Source organism: Chelonoidis abingdonii, chromosome 2 (genome assembly GCF_003597395.2).
Source record: "Chelonoidis abingdonii isolate Lonesome George chromosome 2, CheloAbing_2.0, whole genome shotgun sequence".
NCBI classification, from domain to species: domain Eukaryota; kingdom Metazoa; phylum Chordata; order Testudines; family Testudinidae; genus Chelonoidis; species Chelonoidis abingdonii.
Window position 1 is genome coordinate 183,769,827 of NC_133770.1, and position 16,602 is coordinate 183,786,428.

A 16,602-nucleotide genomic window follows, 5' to 3' on the forward strand; every position below is an offset into this window, starting at 1 on the left:
AGGTTTACCTGAAAGCAGCTAACAGAAGTGTTCCTGTCTTTAACACTCAGATACCCAACTCCCAATGGAGTCTAAACCCAAATAAATCTGTTTTACCCTGTACCCTTATACAACTCATAAATTGTTCACCCTCTATAACACTGATAGAGATGCACAGTTGTTTCCTCACCCAGGTATTAATGCATACTGAGTTAATTAGTAAGTAAAAAGTGATTTTATTAAATACAGAAAGTAGGATTGAAGAGGTTCCAAGTAGTAACAGACAGAACAAAGTAAGTCACCAAGCAAAATAAAATAAAACATGCAATCTATGTCTAATCAAACTGAATACAGATAAGATCCTCACCGGTTCCAGAATGCTCCCTTTTACAGACTAATCTCCTTTTAGGCTGGGTCCAGCAATCACTCACACCCCTTGCAGTAACTGTCCTTTGTTCCAATTTCTTTCAGGTATCCTGGGGGGGATGGAGAGGCTCTCTCTTTAGCCAGCTGAAGACAAAATGGAGGGGTCTCCCATAAGTTTAAATAGACTGTCTCTTGTGGATGGAGACCCCCCTCCTCATTCCTATGCAAAGTCCAGCTCCAAGATGGAGTTCTGGAGTCAGCTGGGCAAGTCACATGTCCATGCATGACTCACAGTCTTTACAGGCAGAAGCCATTGTCCACATGGTATCTTGTATGTCTCCAGGAAGACTTCTTATGTGGATTGGAGCATTCCAAGATGCATTGTTCCCCAAGTGCTTCCAGATCGGGTACTAAACCTTGTGAATTCCTTCCTAAAGAAGCTGACCAAATGCCTCACAAAGCTTACTTAGAAATCAAGCCTGTATACAGCCCATATTCTTAACCCATAGAAAATGATATATGTGTGTACAAATAGGATGAATAGAACAGTAGAACATAACCTTTACGGAGATATGTTACATGGCACAGGCAGCACAAACATATTCCAGTTATGTCATATTCCCATAAAGCATTATGGGGTACAGCGTCACAGAGTGATCTCCCAGACGGGCACATGAGCAACCCTCAACCCAAGTCATGCATAAGTTGCAGTCAGCAGCATGACTCTCATGCAGGGCCTGTACCTGATACCCTTCACGCTCTACTTTAGGGGTCTATACAAGGATAAAGACAGCATTATGCTCATGGCCAGAAATTGACCTCACAATAAGGACAGAATTCTCAAGTACTCCTGCCATTTTTACAGACACATAACTTTTATCTGACAGACTTTTACCAGTACCTGTTAATAAAAAAAAAAAGTTTAAAATGAAGGCTGATGCCTACTATTGCCAGATCAAGATTGTTGTCATGAAAATCCTTGAAGTCCTAGCTGTGGATGACTTTATCAGAAGTCTCCCCTCTACTGTTTAACAAGTGCCATGGTTACAAGCCTCGCTAGACTGATGATATTCACATGCAGGAAACAATGCAAGGAAAACAGGATTTGCACGGCTCCGGCTGTGCTGCCCCAAGAATTCCAGGAAGTGATTGTACTTTAAGAAACCGTCTGTGCACTGCTAGATTGTCTATAGCTTTTAAGGTCAAGTCATATCACACTGCGTGACCTTGAAATGCCTTTTGTAATAATGAAGACTGTTTATGAACCAGAGTACAGGCTGTATTGTTTATCCTTATGTTTGGTTTAAAGGTGCTGTATTTCAGCCTGTTTTTCAGGATGGCACAAGGAATCTATCATGAGCTTTTGGCATCAGTTTAGGATCAGTTCAAAGCGGGAATGTCCATGTCAATTTAAATATCTCCGTGCATGTAGAAAGTCACGCAGCAAGCACGGCCACTGGGCATGAGAAGCCGATGGAAGCGCAGAAGGAAAATCTCTAATGCATGTCACGTTTGTATTATTACTTTCCAGAGCTTCCTGCAGTAGCTACGCTGTCTCCTCAGAGACAGGTAAGGTGCTGCCTCAAAACCTCTTTCCACTCCTTTCCTCAAGTTTGAAAGCAGCAGTTACTACTACTTTTCTTTTTTTTAACAACCATGTGGGACAATAATGGTGTCTACTCTATTAGTAAGAGTGCTGGGAAGCAGCCATAAATTCAAGGTCCCCTCTTTGCTGACTCCCTGATTCTTTAATAATAGCAAGGGCTGGTTGGTGCCAGCATAGGTCTATGAAACAGTGGTCAAAACAATACATTTCTAAACCTGATGCACGTCACAGCAATGCTCAAACACTATTTCCAGTGCCAGGCACAGTTTTAACAGTACCTAGGTTAATGTTCATGGTATAAAGGCTCCAGTAACCAATTTAGACAGCTCAGACTTGAAAGTGACAGAGGAAGATTTTTCTGCAAGCCTCTGACTTCGTGTTCTACTTGAAGTATACATACACTTGTTCACAGAAATAGATGTTAGCCCCACTTTACCTCAGAGTCACTATAACAAACGTTGCTGTCTGGAAGTAGGTTGCCTATGCAACCTGCCAATTATTGACAAAGCACTGGGTTTAAAATGTACCAGAACTTCTCATACCAAAGTGCTAAAGAGGAACAATCTTTGTAACCTATTAACTGCCATCCTAAGCACTCTTATGATTACAAGAGCATTTGTGCTCCAAAATCATTTTGATATAACTGGTGTTAGGTAATGTCTAGGTGTCAAATATGTGACAGTCAACTAGCAGCTGGAAGACAAATAGTGGGAATGAAATGTTTGGCTTGAGGAATGAGGCTTTAATTATCAGAACACAATGAAAACTGCCAGGGCAGATAAATACATGACAAAGGTACTGGAAGAAAACTCCAGTCAGTGAAGATCAGCAATCACAGGTGCAGGAACTGCCGCACCCCCTGGCTTGAAATGGTTTCCATTATATACCGGGTTTGCAGTTTGGTTCAATGGCTCTCGGTACCACCCACTATTTTGTTCCAGCTCCCCTGTCAACAATCATGTTCCTTAAACAGAAAGGTGACCTCAACATGTGGTGTTCAGTTAACATCAAACAGTCACAAAGGACCAAGAAGTCAAGTGTGTGTCACATCAAACAAACCCCATGAGATTGGAATCAGGATCTGAATGCAAACATTTGGAGGAGTAGTTTCCATTAAATCAAGTGTTCTGTTTTCAGACGCGTGCCCAAGCTGTGAATGCACGCAGTCCTGACTCAGAACACTCCAACTCTAACCATGGAGGAGAGAACCTCCTATCCCTGAAGGAAGGCTCAGGAGAGTAGCCCTTCTCCAGTAGTTCCCTTCCACCCCCCCATAGTCTCTGTGGAGGAAGGCAAAAGAGGAAACACTATTCCCACTCGAAAGATATGGTGGAGCCTCGCCACTAAACTGGTTGCAGCTCTACTGCCAGTCCTTCTGCCTGACCTGTTAAGTGCTATGGGAATGTATCTTGGCCTCAGGGCGTGCCAAACACTATGAAGAAAAATTTGCCCAGGTGGGGAATATCCTCCTAGATTGTCTGATACTGGCTATCTTCAAGGGTAGCTGGAAATAGAACGTGTTCACTCCGGTAATGGAAGAATGTGTAACTATAGTATGGCGATGGTGAGAGAAAGAGGTTACAACAAAGTGAGCAATTTTGTGTGTGTGTGTGTGCAGAATAAACAAATCTCAGATGTCAAAAGGGTGAGACTGTTGCTTATTATGCAAAACTTTCTCACCTTACTGTTTCTTTGTTCTATCAGTCATCCACCTGTTATATCCTTGTCATAAATGTAGATTATGAGCAATTTGAGGCAGGGATTGTCTTTGTATTCCATGTTTGTATAGCACTGCACACTGTGGGGCTTTTGATCCATGAGTCTGGCTTCTAAACATTACTGTAATACAAGTAATAACAGCCACCTAGAAAATCACATACATGAAGAGATGCTTTTCTTTGCTGCTGTTACTCCTGGAACAATTTGGAAGAACGCTCAGGCCTGGTCTACACTACGCATTTAAACCGAATTTAGCAGCATTAAACCAATTTAACCCTGCACCCGTCCACACAACGAGGCCCTTAATATCAATATAAAGGGCTTCTTTAAACCGGTTTTTCTGTACTTCTCCCCGACGAGAGGAGTAGCGCTGAAATTGATATTACCATGTCGGATTAGGGTTAGTGTGGTTGCAAATCGACAGTATTGGCCTCGGCAGTATCCCATAGTGCACCATTGGTGACTGCGTCTGGAAAAGCCAATGCAGACTCGGATGCCCTGGCCAGGTAGACAGGAAAGCCCAAACCACGATTTTTGAATTGCCTTTCGTTCTCGCAGGTGGACCTCTGATCAGCATGGGTGGCGATGCAGTCCACAATCCAAAAAGGCCTCTAGGAGATACTGGACTCTGATTGCTGTATGGAACAAATCTGTTCTATCTGCAGCCATTACAGAAGACAAATGACAGAATGCAAAAAATCTCCAGGCTATGATACAGAGGCCACAGCACAGTGCTGTGTGACAAGTGTAATGGAAAGCCAAAGAATCAAATGGACACTCATGGAGGGAGGGCAGGGTGATGAGGACTCCAGCTATCCCACAGTCCACATCTCTGAAAGACATTTGCATTCTTGGCTGAGCTCACTGCCTGAGAGTAAACACATTCGTTGGGTGGTCTGCGGTATAATTTGTCAATTTACCCCTCCCAGCCCGTGAAGACAAGAGGAAAAATCGTTTCGTTGACTTTTTTAATGTCAACCTATGTCTACTGCATGCTTGCTGGTAGACACGGTGCTGCGGCACTAGGAGAGGATATGACCCTCCCCCTGGTGACAGAAGCGGTACAGTACAAAAGGACTGATAGCCGTTCCTCGTCATCATCCCGTGAGTGCTCCTGGCTGTCTCAGGTAAGTTCAGCCGGTGGCGCCGGTCATTCCCAGCAGATCGCGTCAGAACGCCTGGATAACCATCGCTCATTCTGCACTGGGGGCTGAGCTCCATCCGAGCCCTCCCCTTTCATGTCTAAGAAAAGATCTCTGTCTCCTTGGACTATCATAGCACCCGCGGGAGCCTGGGCTTCCTCTCCCACCACCTGTTCACAATGTCCTGCCTGGAATAATCAATAGCAGCTGGAGCTGCCATATATATAATTTATCTAACTGAAAAAGTCAGTTGTTTATCTATTCCTGCGTTCTTTATTATTTCATCACAGATATTTAGGATCAAATGGGGGGATACTGGCCACAGTAGCCCAAGCAGGTTGAGGGAGGAGGGAGCAATGGATGGGGTTGTTGCAGGGGCACGCCCCATTCGAATGGCATGCAGCTCATCATTTCTACGGGATCTGACACGGACCGGCTGTGCTCTCTGCTATCTCTGATACACTGGTTTCTAGTAGCACTTGCCCATTCTAGGCGGACTGCTAATTTTTAGACTACATAATGGAGGGAATAACCCACAGGGACTATATATTATTGTCTTTGAGGAGGCACGCCCATCACAAAGGCCAGAGCCCACAGCAGCAGAATCGTCCAGAACCGACTGATAATGTCATCTCATTGCTTTACACGTAGCGCAGGAAGTCAAGATGGCTGGTAACCGTAACTGATACCTGTTGCAAAGGCAAATGAATGCTGCTGTGACACTGCAGTACGCGCCTCTGTGCGCATCCAGTAACATCACGCTCGACAGCTGCACAAGCCAAAACGGCTCCATGGTTGCCATATATAGCGATATAGATCCCAGGAACAAGGGTGCACAATGATGTCTGCCGTTGCTTTCACGGAGGAGGAATGAGTCGACAGAATACCCCAGCACACTCAGAAGACATCTAGTTTCTGCACACTCATGCATTGGATCTCAACCAGAATCCAATGGGTGAAGCACGGGAGAATGACAGCGATTGGTCGTGATAGCTACCCAGTGCAAGATACCAAATCGAAACGCTAGCCTCGAGATATGGCACAACAGAGAATATATTGTGCTTTGTGTGGCTGCATGCACTCGACTTTATACAATCTGTTTTACAAAACCGGTTTATGTAAAATCGGAATAATCCTGTAGTGTAGACATACCCTCAGATTACCTTTGAAAATGGTGAGTGCATCTCCTTGACAGAGCAGAGCAGATAACACTAATCAAATCCTTTTTCCATCACAAGAAGGAGATTGTGGATCAAGGAAATCTGTCTAATACCCACCTGGGTTATTATTTTCAAAGTATTTTGTTCTTTTAAACTTTTATGGATGTTACAAAACATTTTAAAAGTAGAATACAGTTAAACATATTTCATCTGTAATTTTTACAGTTCAGGATATTTTGGCTGTAATTTTTATTGTTGACTATCAACTTAATATGTGTATAACAAATTGTGGTGTTACATTACAAAAACATAATCACTGGATTTATGCCTGATTTAAAAAACTCCCCTTTTTTTTGTCCTTTAACTGCAGGGATGTTAACCGGTTGCTCCACCTTGCATGACCCCTTAGGATATGTGTTAGCTACTTATGCTAAACAATCTGTTCCACCTTGTGTTTAGCTGGGACTCTGACTATCTTTCTCAAACCTGAGAGAGAGCTCTGTAGCTCGAAAGCTTGTCTGTCTCACCAACAGAAGGTGTGGTCCAATAAAAGATATTACCTCACCCACCTTGTCTCTGTAATATACTGGGATCAATAAAGCTACAACAGCACTGCAAACAATATAACCTCTTGTGTTATTCTATGTTCATATCTGAATGTTTTTTTAAAAAAGCATTTGTTAACTCTAACCATTCAAAAATCATGTCAGGCAACAAAGAATTATGCTCGGCTAAAAAAAGTATATAATTTTTAAAAATAACGAATTTGGGATTCTTTGTATTTGCTTTCCAGTTTCTGAGCCTTTTAAGGTGTGTTTAGTTTATGGCTTTCAAGATTTTTCTCTGCAGCAGCAAGGTTTAGAAATGTTATTGCAAATCACAAAGGAGTCTGGCCGCCTTGCAAATCAAGTGCCTTGAAGATCTGTCTCTGGGAAGGTGCTTAGAGTGATCTGATTGCCATTGCCAGTGATGGACAGAAACTGAATATGTAATCTTGTGCCACTGAAGCTTTTGGTGCCTACAAGATTGCTAGCTATGCAGCAGCATTCCTTGGCACATGTACTTTAGAATTCATTGGTCTTCCATTCCTATGCTATGTTCATATTAAGAAAGCTGACGAAACTGAATCAGTGCTGATGGAGGCAGTAGCTGCATTCAAGTTCAAATAGCTTTGTTTTTGAACTTGTCCTTCCACTTTATCTGGAGCAGCTGATGGATATGATGAGAAAGGGAAAACTTCAGTCCAGTGTGTTTTCACCCTTCTGCAGCATCTACATTTCACTTCCACACAAAAGTGTTGGTACAACTGTGGATCTACTGAGCCTCTTCTTCATAGTAAGCTAGGTGTTGCAACATCCCCACAGAAGCCACTGAAGGGCCCAAATTGTGGTGGTAGCTCCTGTTTATATGAGTGTCCACATCTTTCAAGCAGTATTCAGCACCATCTGTGATGCTGCCCAGATATTTGAGAGTTGCCACCTGCTTGATGTCCCATCTGACAGGTTAATGGTGAGCTGGTTGTAATCTGGAGCTGAAGTCTGTTTCATGCTAATGGCCAGGGACTTTGTTGGTCTGGTTATTAATCCGGATACGATACATGCTGCTGCTTATGTGACCAGATCAGTCATCAACTGCAGTAATTCATCAAACTGAGCCAATAAGACAATGTCATCAGTGTATTCAAGATTTCAAAGCAGAATGGTCTAGAAAATTACTTCATTTTAAATGAAAGCTGAGATTCTCAGGCAGTCTCTTGATCCCAGCAGCTGGGGTTTAAGGAATGAATCAAATATTGCAAGACCAATGATAGAACTGTGAGAGTTGTGTTGCCAGATTTCCCCATTACTTTGGGCTATACTTATTTATTCAGGTTACTCTTTGGGAACGGGAAGGGTTCTGTAATTCTATCAATGTACTGCTTGTGTCATGTGTCTACTTCTCCTTTATGTAAGTCCCCTCCCAACGGAGCTATCCTAGGTTCCCTAGGGCTGAGTTCATCCAGCTCCAGAACCAGCTGCACACACGCATGCACACACACACATTAACAGAGCAAGTCTGAATGGACTGGGTCAATCAGCACATTCACACTGACCCCTTATATGTCCCTGGACTCAATGGGCTGGATCAAGCAGGCCTTTCAAGCTGCCATTCTTGTGTGTCCCAGATTCAGCACATCCCTGTCCCCACTCTCGCATCACAATTGTACTGATAGTAACCTACTTGATGAGCAAACCCCACAGTATTCTGGGCGCTGCAGGGATCTTTAGGTTAGGTAAAAGAAGTGTTGCTGCAGAGTAAATGGGGGAATCTAAAAACACAAAAGAGTAAAGTTTAGCGAGAGAGAGAGATGCAACCAACTTAACCATAAAAGTTATTTATTGAATAATAGTGATAACTATGCAAGGAGGGCTAAACCAACATAACATACATTATTAAAGGTTAATACCTAAGATAGAGGGGAATCTCACCCACTCCATGAGGTTTGAACTTGACGGGGTTCCCAGGTGATGGTGGTAGCTCAGGGTCCTGAGTGCTGGAGATTGACAGAGCCCCCAGCACGATCAATCAGGAGAAGAGGAAGCCCCAGTGGAACTGATGCATAGTTTGGATCTAAGCAGGAGAACACTTACTTGAACGTAGGTACGGTTTTCTGTAGAGAAACAACAATGGTTCAAGGGAGCAGACTAGATTTGGTTATGGGTAAACTGATGACTCAAGGGTTTTCTTTAGGCTAGACAATAGGAGCTGATCACTCTTGGCTATGGGTGGTCTTTTGTTCCAGCAAGCTCAAAATGCAACTAGGCTGCTTCAGTATTTTGGATATCAATCAAGGATTCATTACTAGAATTGGTCTGATAACTGCTGAGCTGGGTGTGTGCAGGTGTAGGTTCATTAACACCTGGAGCAGAGATTCCCATGATGCAGTGGGTCCCTGCTTTTCTGGTCTCAGAGTTCAGTGCGGTTCTCTGTTCTCCATTCTGTATGCTAATCCCTGTCCCATCTTTTATGCAGATGAGGCTAGGGGAGTTGCCTTCTGCTCTTCATTCTGTATGCAAATGTCTTAATCTTGTCACCCTTGTCAGGAGGGGTCTAGATATGTCTCCCAATGCCCTTCACTGCTCTCTGCAAGCTTTTTCTCTTGTCAGTCTTGGTTCAAGCAGAGAAGGGCCGGGAGTGTCCCTCATGAGTCAGACAGGCCAAATACTGCCCTCTGGTTCCTCAAAAACACAGAGCTGACTGGTAACAGTTGGCAACAACATTAACAGTCTGCCTAATAAGCACATGCACACATTCCTCAAAGAGCAGCGTGAAAGCAACAGTATTTTTCTGTGATTCTATTCTGGGCCATTTCACAACATAGAAAATTAGTTTCCATGCATTTCCATGAAATAGCCATCTTCACATTAAAAACATGTAATAATAGAAACTTTGCATGCCCTATCAATAAAATCAAAACCTATTGTTGAGGGAAAAAAAGTTTGAAATGCATTTCAAACTTTATCTTTGACAAACTGGATGGCTTTTTTTTAAAAAGAACAAAACTTTTAACTATAGATGATGGTGAATGTCTTCCAAAGTGAATACTAATTCACTAGTTTGGATTAGTTACCTTAAGGTTGCCTGATTTTCTGAGGGTAGATGCTCAATTCTTTCTGAAAAATCAGGTTCTTTTAAGATGTCTCAAGTTGAGTACCCCAAAACTGAGACGCCAACAGGTATTAGTCACTTTTGACAACCTTGGCAAATGTGTATATGCACATGCATGTAAATTATTGACTAATTATATATAGTATAGCTGCTAATCAAGATCAGGGCTCCATTGTACTAGCCACTGTACAAACACACAAGACCCTACCCTGAAGACCGTAATTCGGTAATAGGAGGAAAGTGATGAGGACAGCAAAAGGAATTTTTAAAAGAACATTGACATTATTGGGACTACTCACCTTTAAAGTTAAACTGGATCAGGGACCAATGCTCAGCTGGATGGAGCCCTATTTTAGGTCTATGTATTTAATTTTTTATATTTGTTCAATAGTTTTTTGAATAGTTAAGACTATATGCAGTTTTCAAAACTGCTCATAACCATAGTTCATTATTTATTGGCAATTTCTGATATGTGATTTGTTTGATTTCATCCATCCAATCAGGAAACAAATACATTTTTTATTCAGGAGAATGACAACTCCGTGCATTTCCAGTATTAATTATTAAAGATTTCAAGATTCACAAATCCTTTCATGAATATGGCAATTGCCCATATATTTTTGAATGATGAAAATTGTGACCTCATGAAAACAGCAAATCAAATTTCTCATTGATCTGAGAATAGATTCTCAAAAAAAAAAGATTTAATTATTTGATAAGATATGTTATGGCTGTATAAAGCATACTTAAATAGAATGCACACATTATGCAATACATAATCAAATAACTTCTGTCCTAATAATGTGTGTTTTTCTTTCATATACAATATGAGGAGGCGTTGATCATGATCCACACTTTTTATACATAAACTTTACAGTCCTGCATTCAAGGCCAAGAGGAGAGAGATAGTGTGTGTGGAGGCGAGTGGGGGTGACCAGAACTGAACAATCAGTACATATTACACACACACAAATATATGGCATTTGTCAGCCTATGATGGAAGCATGGAGCCTGCAGAACTCAGCACTGTTCTCCTGAATGTTGCAAATACAGGATACATAATTCTCCTATATTTGCAGGCTTTCAGAAAGTACTGCAACAACCAAGATCACGATGAGGAAGTTGAGGATATCTTTGAGGGGAGTTTGTTAATGGACATAGTGAGGGAGAGAGGAATTCCAGGTTCCTGAGTGATATTCGTCAACGAGCTACAGATGGTGGAGCACTGTTTCAGGGCCCAAGAAGTGAGCTCTGACTGGTGGGATCACATTGTAATGCAGGTTAGGGATAATGAGCAGTGGCTGCAGAACTTTCAGATGCAAAAGGCCACGTTCCTGCATCTGTGTACAGAGCTCACCCTAGCCCTTCAGCACAGATATCAGAATGAGAGCTGCGTTGACAGTGAAGAAGTGAGTGGCGAACATGCTCTGGGAGCTTGTAACTCTAGATTGCTACTAGTCAGTGGGAAATCATTTTGGAGTTGGCAAATCAACAGTGGGGATATTGTCATGCAAGTGTATAGGGCCATAACTCTACAGGGCTGTAACTCTCTTGGCAAAGTGCATGGAATAGTGTGGGTCAATTTGCAGCAACGGGGTTGCAAGACTGTGTGTGTGTGGTGTGTGTTGGGGGCTGTGATAGATGGCATGCATCTCTATTTTGGCACCAGTCCACCTTGCTATTGAGGTCATTAACAGAAAGGAACACTTTTTCCCACAGTTATGCGAGTTCTCGTGGCTCACCAGTGATGCCTCACTGATATTGGTGTAGGTTGGTTAGGGAAGGGGCATGATGCTTGTATCTTTAAGAACACAGGACTGTCCAGAAAACTGTAAGCAGGGACATTTTCCCAAGTGGCTGATTACCACTTGTAATTACCACTGGTAATGTGGAAGTGCCAGCAATGATTCTGGAGGACCCAGCCTATCCTTTGCTCCCCTGGCTCATGAAGCCATACACTGGCCACCTCCACAGCAAAAAAGAAAGGTTCAACTATCGCTCGATAGGTGCAGAATGACAATGGAATGTGCTTTGGTTATGCTGTCAGTCATTCCATTCTCTAGATTAGGATATTTTTGTTTCACTCAAATCCAGTGGTTATAGCTGCCTATTGAGCCCTGCATAAGATCTGTGAGGCAAAGAAGGAAAAGCTCCTGCCAGGATGGAGGGGTGAGATGAAGCAGCTGTCTACTGAATTTGATCAGTCAGACACCAGAAGAGCCCGCTGTGGAGCTACAAGTTTGAAGGATATTTTAAAGGTTTGTTTTCACAGGCATCCATAGCGGTGTTCTCTCTTGCTGTATTGAGATAGTGTCTGTCCGGTGTCATTTCAGTTATGTATTTTTTGGGGGGGGGTTGCCTGTTGATATATCATTTTCAGCGGGCCCAAAATAGATAAATACTGCCAGGCCTGGGGCTTTGCCTTCTGCTATGAATTGTGTGGTGCCTGCTATGTGTTTGTTTTCCTAACTGCGAATTCTGTGGTGTGTGTTCATAAGCACTATTTCAGTTCTTGACTGCTGTAATATTTGTTGTGAATGAACAAAAATTCTTTTATTATCCAAAAATAAAACTTTACTGAGTGCAAAAAGATCAGTGCACAAAATCACTGTAAACCAACACGTACAATGTTGTTATATGAACTACCTCAAATGCTCAACATTTTGAAAACGCAGGGTTTTGAGTAAGAAGTGCATTTTGCAAGACGGTCTATGAAAAATCTGCAGATTTCCAACATTTTAGGGAGAGTAATATTCTGAGAATATAAAAACTGCACCAAAGAAACTGTCAAAAAATTGTGTGGGAACCTTTGACCAGTTTGGCTCAGTACTAAGTAACAGCAGGTTTTGTAAACTTTGCTTAACGTGATCAAGAGTAACTCCTGGTACGTGATGCCTACTTACCTTCAGAACCTTGACCCAGATTACATGACTGGGGCTAGGAAATAAAGTTTCAGATCAAGATTTGAATAAAATGGTTGACTGAAGTTTCTTCCTAAATCCCATTGACTTCAGTGGGAGCAGCTGGCTGCTTAGCACTTTTGAAAATCAGACCACTTATTTAAAAGCCTAATTATGGTTTTAAAAGCCTAGCTTTAGGCACCTAGGTTTGAAAATCTTTAGTTTCTTACTAATACTCAGGAGAACTCACCTAAAATTTCCTTTTAAGATACAAAATCCTTATGGGTTACTAGTGCTTATGATTTCAACCTGTTGGGAAAGTCATATCAGCAATTTATTGGTCCTATCTTTTTAATATTATTATGTACAACGCACTTTTCCATTACTATGACATCCCAGTAACTTTGGTTATAATTTATGTAATTCAATCCACGTATTAAGCCTCTGGGGAAGTATGAAACTCAGTATTGTCAAGCTCCTCAAACATGAGGTTGTCTTAAAAATCATGACTTTTCTTTTTACAAAGGTGTGCTTTTTATTTGCCTTTTGAATGTTTAGGATGCACTCGGGTCACAGTTTAAAGCTTTTCTCTGTACCAAAGGCTTTTTTACACTTGAAAAAAAAGAAAGCGGAGTCTCATTATCAGAAGACTCCAGGAACAGGGGATTTAGGTAATTCAGCAACTATTGCCAAACTCACAATAAAATCACAAGAGTTGGCAACACATCAGTCTTCTTGGAAAAAAGTTCAAACCAAGTTATAACTGAGGGACACACTCTAGAGTTTAATATTTGTATTTAGGCTGTTCTGTGTGGTATCTGAAAATGGCTCCTCAGCATAATGATGGAGGGGAGGAGTCTGTTTGTGAGCCAGTAGGAATGAAAGTGCTTTACTTGGGCTTTTATGTGAAAAGTTTGCCCAAGTAGTCTCAAAAAACCCCCAAAGACTATCAAACAAATAGTTGATTAAAATATGCCGCGTTGTTGTAGCTGTGTCAGTCCCAGGATATTAGAGACAAGGTGGGTGAGGTAATATCTTTTATTGGACCAACTTTTGTTGGCAAGAAAGACATGCTTTCGAGCCACACAGAGCTGCTCTTCAGGTCTGGGAAAGGTACTCCAAGTGTCACACCAAAATGCAAGGGACATTCAAGGTACCTTGGCCTGTTAACATCTCTGTAGTCCTAGGACAAAAAGAGGGGGTTAGTGAGCTAAAGATTATTGTAATAAGCCATAAATCCAGTGTCTCTGTTCAATCCATGATTTTTAGTGTCTAGCAGAGTAGCGAGTTTAAGCTTCCAGTCTTCTCTTTTGAAAGCATTCTACAGGTTTCCTTTGAGGACAAGGACTAATAGGTCAGATACTGAGTGATCGTTTTGTGAAAAATGTTCACCTGCAAGTGAAAGGGTGTTTTTTATCTTTTATCAATTTCCTTTTTGCTCATTCAAGAGCGTAGTGATTGTCTGGTATTACCAACATAGTTGTTGGGGCATTTAGTGCACTGGATGAGGTACCTTACATGTTGTGATAGGCATATGGAGGATCCATGGATCTTGAAAGGTGTGTTGTGTGGAGATATAACTGCAGGTTTTGCATCACCTGTTCTAGTAGGGTCTGGTTCCATTTTGAGTTGGGTAGCTTGCTTCTGATGATGATCGTGGAGGGGTTTCGGGGGTATTTGAAGACCAGCTGTAGGAGTTTAGGAAAGATTTTTTTCAGGATGGCATCCCCATCGAGTATGATGAATATAGTTTTTTGTTATCCCCTATGGATTCCAGTGTGGGATGGTAGGTGACGACTGGGGAGAGGAAGGAAGATTCTGTATTGAAGCAGGTTCTCTTGGGGTATTTGGGTGCCCCATTCCATAATGTGATTTACTTCTCTGCAGTGTCCTTGTTTGGTCAAGATGGTTTTAAGTGTGTTAAGGTGTGTATTCTGGACTTTGTCCTTGGAGCATATTCTATGGTATCTGAATGCCTGTCTCCAGATTTCTTGATGTGTTTGGCGTGGTTATTGAATCTGTGAAGGTAGGGTGATGATCAATGGGTTTTTTTATATATGGTTATCTGTAGAGTTCCATTTCTGAAGCTAATTGTGGTGTTCAGGAAGTTGATGCTAGTGTGGGAGTGTTCCAGAGAGAGTTTAATGGAGTGGTGGTGGTGGTGGTGGTGGTGGTGGTGGTTGAAGTTGTTGTGGAAATCTGAGAGTTTAGGTCATCTGGCCAGAGGATGAAAATATTGATGCATCTCAGGTATATCATTGGTTTTGTGCTGCATTTGTCCAGCAATTCTTCTTTGAGGCAGCCCATGAAGAGGTTGGCATATTGGGGAGCCATTCTAGTACCCATAGCTCCTTCCATGGTTTGGACAAAGTATTTGTTGCTGAATGTTAAATTGTTATGAGTGAGAATGAAATGGATGAGTTTGGCAATGTGTTTGGGGTGGCTGTCTGAGGGTTCTCCATTGTCTTGTAAATATTTGAGGCAGGCGGCTATGTCATCATTGTGAGGGATGTTGATGTATAGGGAAGTGGTGAGGATAGTGTTCTGAGGAATGTGGCTAATATTGCGGAGTTTGTGGAGGAAATCAGCTGTGTCACAGAGGAATCTGGTCCTTTGTGTGGTGAGTGTTTTGAGAATGATTTCTCTGAATCCTGATATTCCTTGGTAAGAGTGCCATGGTCAGATATGGGTCTGCCTGGGTTCCCTTGTTTGTGTATCTCAGGTAGCACATAGAAGGTCCCTGGGGTGGGTTCATGGGGAATAAATTTGTAGGGTTTCTTTTGGAGTTGTTTGAGGAAGGATTTGATGGTATCTTTAAGTTCCTGGGTAAATTGTGGTGTTGGGTCTTCATTGAGTATTTTATAGTAGGTGATATTGGAGAGTTATTGGTTGTCCTTGTTAATGTACTCATCGCAGTTGAGGACTACGATGGTGCTCCATTTGTCTGCTGGTTTGATCACTATCTAGTAGTTAGATTTCAGGGACTGTGTGACTGTCCTCTCAGCGATGAAGAGATGATATGATGGATGTGATGTTTAAGCATTTTGCAGTCTATTTTTTTCCTGAAGCAATCAATGTGATGATCAACAGTGTGGTTTCATCTGCTCTGTGGTATCCAGTCAGATGGGTTTTTTTTCTTATGATTCTCAGTGGGGATGTGCTAAAATAGGCATTTACATAACTCTCCAACATGAAAGCTGCCTGGGGAAGTTCTATTACACGCATTTTTTTCCTCTTACTCAGGGCTCGTCTACACTGGCTATTAACGGCGCTGCAACTTTCTCACTCAGAGGGTGTGAAAAAACACCCCCCTGAGCACAGCAAGTTTCAGCACTGTAAAGTACTAGTGTAGACAGTGCCCCAGCTCTGGGAGCTACGCCCCTCATGGTGCTTTAGCATTGCCAGTGTAGACTAGCCCTCAGTGGACTGTTTTAAATAGAATTTCAAAGCTTAAAATCCTGCACCACCACTACACATCCACCTGGGTTAAAGAGAAAACCCCCGAAGTATGTTTGTTGACAGGCTCATAACAACTGCTGATTTAATACTGCTATTTATGCCTCTCTTTCTTGCTGTCCTCAGAAGCTCTGACCACATGAATCAATGTCCATTTAAGATACATCTCAAGGGTTTTAAACAAGGACAACAAAGGTAAATGGAGCGAGAATTTCTCTTGCAGGTACTGTTTGGTTGAAGATTAAGTAGGCTGGGGAAAAGAGGCATTTCTGCCAGGAAGCCTTAATAAAGCATGGCAGCTTCTTATTGTTTCTCATCACCCAGTGGTGGCCTCTTAATTCCTGTTATTTCTCAACATGCATGCTCTAAGATTTCACCACTTAACAGCAGTATAACTTGTGGCATTTCCCTCCTTTTTGTTTGCTTTATCTGCATTTTGAGCTCTTATTAATACAAGGGAAGACAAACTATTTTTAGGTCTCACATAGTTTTACAATGTAAGTGAAAATAAACTAAGTCTGGATGGAAGAATAAGCTGCAAATGATATCAGGTTAGATCAATGTGAAATGTGTTAATTTTCAAGGGGATGGGCTTTATTCAAAATCGTGTTCTATGCAGCACATTT